Here is a 4631-nt window from a genome sequence, read left to right on the forward strand (position 1 = left end):
AGTAGTTTCACTTTCACAACGAAGCACACAGCGCCTTCACGACATGGCGGTGGCGGCAACAACAATACTACAGCGAGGATAAAAGTTACGCCTTCTTTCTTTGCTTGAACATTTGGGCGGCGTTATGCAATCTTCCCACATCGTGATGTAGACGTGGGGGCGTGTTTAAACGAGGTGTTTTAGGAGGGCATGGACGAGTCTTAACTTTTATAAAGAATATCTCTTTGGATTTGAGACTTTAGTCTTTGCAACTTTACAGATCTTCTTTATGCACCAAGAGCTTGTAACACTTCAAAGAGAAAGGAAAAATTTAAATCGCATCATATGACCCCTTTAAGAGACTTCTTTCAAAAACATTAAAAATTCTTCCGAGCCCAAACTGTTGAACCATGTCTCTTGCATGCTTGTTTGAGATATTTTGCCTAATTTCATTATGCTTTTTCTGCTGCCCATAAAAGTGTATTACTCTCAACTCCGTTTAAAACCATTCAGCAGAATTTTGCTGGTGTTTGCAAAAGTCTGCACATTCCATCTGGGCCTGCTTCTAACATTTGGATTCGATCTATACAGCATTTCCTGCAAAGGAGCACATGTGCTGCAGGTAAATATGAAATGGAAATAACCCTCTTATATGTGTCCAGGCTTGCTTTACATCTATCAGACAGCTCACTAGTGGCATATCTCGCTCTCAGTATCACAAACCTGCATGTGTTCGGCTTCAAAGTGAGTCAGCATGGGGGACGTTAACGCAAGGTGTCACACCAAACCCTATTAAACCATCCAGCCATGATAACAGCCCATGAATGTGGATTCCGTCACGTACAGTTATCACGTACATAAGCACAAGAGAATAGATAAGAGAATAATTCACAGTTACTCAAGAACAGTGGTGGGTTGAGAACCGAGAAGGTCCACAGTGATAATTTAAGCAGCTGAAATCTATATCTTGTTCAGGGGCAATGGGAGGCACATCGATACGAGTTTGACCATTTTAGTTTGAAATGGGTTAGAACAAGTAAGTCACGTGATTGTCAGTACATTTCTGTTCAGTCAGTGGACTGTGAAGAATAAATGCAGATGCTCACAATATGTCTGCACAGATTCTCTGTCATCCAGGTCATGTGTACTTGTAGAAATGTGTGAGGAGCATCTGGACTAGTTTTTCATTTAAGACATGCCACTCACCCATGTGTGGTCTTGAACAGATGACGAACGGTGCACATTCACCACATTTATCTTCATCACTTTGTGACTGGCAGATTAACATTAAATGTAAATTAAAATAAAAAGCAATGATGTAATGTAGAGCATTTTTTGAAAAAGAATTAAAAAAAAATAATACAATATAATATGATTCTTAAATGTATAAAAATATAGAAAGTTGAATACAAATGTGAAATGAAAATAATTTTAAGTAAATGTTTATTTGACGTTTAATATAAATTGACAGCCTGAGTATGTGTATCTCATGCTTTTTTACAATATTATAAAATATATAGTTAAATGCAAATTGTGTAATTTAAAGCTTTTTTGTGAAAAAAATCATAAGTTAAATAAAATAATACCTTATTTTTGTAAGGATTTGTTTGTTAAAATATGTGCATGCACATGATATATGGCTACATTCTTTTGTTTCTAAACTTTAATGATTCATCATGTATTCTATACATACTTAACATACTCTGTATTACAGTATAATTATGTATTGTGTACGTTTTTATTATTCTTTTATTGTATGTATTTTAAATTTAGCTTGTTTAATGTTGAGGTGGGGTGGAGTGGGAACAATATTTTTTCACTATTGTCCTATATTTTTAGCCCGTTATTATTGTTAAATAGGGGTGTGCCATATCATACTGTTCACGATAATACTGGTATACATTTTTACATGATAAAAAAAGTGTCATATCGCGATGACGCAATGACGTATGGCGCATATGGCGTAACACCACAAACCCGACTTGTGTTCGACTTGAAGCAGCGCTGCGAAGACTGATCGGTGTATGACATCAAAGATCGCGTGAGTGGTTCTAGAGCATATTCGAGGGCACACTCTTACCGTCAAAAAATAGGCGAGGCACCTATATTTAGCGAAGCGGTGCGGAGAGTGCGTGGGACGCTTCTGAAACGTGCCGCGGTGCGACTGGTGTAAACCCAAGCATTGACTAGAGTGGCCGCGTTGGAGACGTAACGCGCCGCAGACACGTGCATTGTAAATAAGGGGTAAGTCACTCTCACAGTATTTTGACGTCATACACCGATCGGTCTGCTTCAAGTCGAACACACAATTTATGACAATAGATTTACACTTCGAATTAGGTAGTCTGTCATCGATGACAGTAGCTCATTGGAAAAGGGTGAAAAATGCCCTTCATTTTGTTTGCACTAATAAATGCTGCTGCCTGCCAGCTGCAATCACCAAAAAGGATGAAAAATGCCCTTCATTTTGTTTGCACTAATAAATGCTGCTGCCTGCCAGCTGCAATCACCAATAAAACATTGTTCCATATTTTTTTCTATATCGTCATAAATCTCATTATCGCAAATATTCTTGAAATATCGTGATACAATTTAGAGGCTATATCGCCCACCCCTGTTGTTAAAGTTAAATGAACAAATTAGGCAAAAAAATTCACAAAAAACACTTTTTGTTTCGTAATCTTGCATGCGTTCTCCCAAGTTCCCACCTGTTGTTTTAACAGTCCGCAAGTTTGGTTCCCATAAAACCCCCTCCTTTTTTGGATGTAATCTAGGTCCCATGATCCTCCTTATTGTAGGACTGAGTAATGCCGAGTTCACACTGCACGATATTAGCCCGATTTTTCACTCGCCAACAGGTTTTGTGAAATCGCCGACAAATGCCCGACATCGGAGGCAAATCGGTGCTCGTTCACGCGAGTGACAATCACGCAGTGTGAATGATCAAAGACGCGATCTGAGGGAATCGCCGACACGTCGCCGACGCCCGTGTGAACTCGGCATTGTAATTTTTTTTAATAATTACAGTCTTGCTCGAGAACTCCGGTCTGACGCACGCGGGTTCTCGCGTTATTTCCTTATCACTTCTCGTGTGTGTTTTGTTGTGGAACGTAGTTTGCGGACCAGACAGAGCTGTCGGCGATTCTTCCTATTGTGAAGTCATGCAGTGTGAAACCCCCTGTCGCTGATCCATCATGCAGTGTGAACACAGCAGCAACTGAATGCGACCCCAGATAGTCACGCAGTGTGAAAACAACGGCGATCCGACGAGTTTGAAAATCGTGCAGTGTGAACTCGGCATAAGTCTGAGACATTATCCTCACTGATCTCATGCTTCCTATGAATGGATGACTGCAGGGGTTCTCCTGGGATTTCACTGATCCTTCCTCTGTGCTGTTGAACTCCGTGTTTAGCCTTCATTGCTCTCTTTGCTTTTGTACATCTGCTGACCCGGAAGATTGTGACACGGATGCTGTGGATTTACGCTTGAATCCAGTGCCATCTCAGATGTTTGTATGTGGTGCAATAAGTGTGCATATATTTGTTAATACTGGCAAAAAAAAAGAATATGTAATTGGAGCTACAGTGCAAACAAGATTAAGATAAATATTTCTGCTGTGTGGCAACGAGGTGGAAAGTCCAAAAATAAAATTAAAATGCACTTGGATGGTGATCTAAGTGACACGTCTGCTCTTTGGTTCTTTAGCTGGTTCCTTGCCTTTGGTCCTCATTAATTTTGATGAAAGGCATACAGCAAGTTGCATTTGCACATTGTCACAGGCTGTAATCTTATTCCCAAAGGCCACGGTTATCAGTTTGTCACCTGCTGTCGTATTTAACAGATAGCTGCCTGTTTTACAGCAGGACTGAGTAGGCGCTCTTCACACATGCAAAAGAGCTCTGAATGAGCCCTGCAGGATGAGAGGCTTCAGTCACCTGCTGTGAATGAGGATCGGGGCTGTCTTTATTCCCACCCCTCATCATCAGCACTGTAGTTTGATCCTGTTGCCAGCTGTCTTTTGGCAGTACTGAGAATGTCCAATTCATGTTCAGAGAGAATGAACTGCATTCCTCCATTTCTGCTTGCCACTACCTTTTCTGCTCATATAAGATGCATTGCATTACATAAAATTTAACTTTGTATTGTGTATATTAATACACATTATATTAATACGTATATGCATGTTATAAAACATGATTTTTTATTTTTTAATTAAATGGCTTTAAAAAAAAAAATTCATATTTAGTTTTTTTTGGTTAAATTGCTTTACATAATTGTTTTCATATTTGTATTTTCATTTTTATATTTTTGTATAAATATAATACATTATATTTTATTATTTTGTATATACTTTTTTTTTATTAAATTGATTTGCATAGTTATTTTTTCTTACATTTCTAAATATTTATTTTATTTTTATATTATATTTGTATGTTCTTTTTTAATTAAATTGCTAGTTTTCATATTTTCATATTTCATATTTTAATATAATATGATGAATTAATTATAACAAGTTATTATTGATTCATTATTATATTTTATATTATAGTATATGTTATACTGTGTGTATTTATTATGTGTGTATATATATATATATATATATATATATATAAGACACACATAGGCCTACAGTATATTTTTTGAAAATATT

General features: G+C 37.4%; 1 protein-coding gene across 5 annotated transcripts in view; it reads left to right on the forward strand.

Annotated features, from left to right (window-relative positions):
- Nucleotides 1-4631, forward strand: part of LOC107737005 (furin-1-like) — a 129353-nt gene that overhangs the window by 84316 nt on the left and 40406 nt on the right. The gene's annotated exons all lie outside the window — the stretch shown is intronic.

Source organism: Sinocyclocheilus rhinocerous, unplaced genomic scaffold (genome assembly GCF_001515625.1).
Source record: "Sinocyclocheilus rhinocerous isolate Xijiao unplaced genomic scaffold, SAMN03320098_v1.1 scaffold433, whole genome shotgun sequence".
NCBI lineage: Eukaryota > Metazoa > Chordata > Actinopteri > Cypriniformes > Cyprinidae > Sinocyclocheilus > Sinocyclocheilus rhinocerous.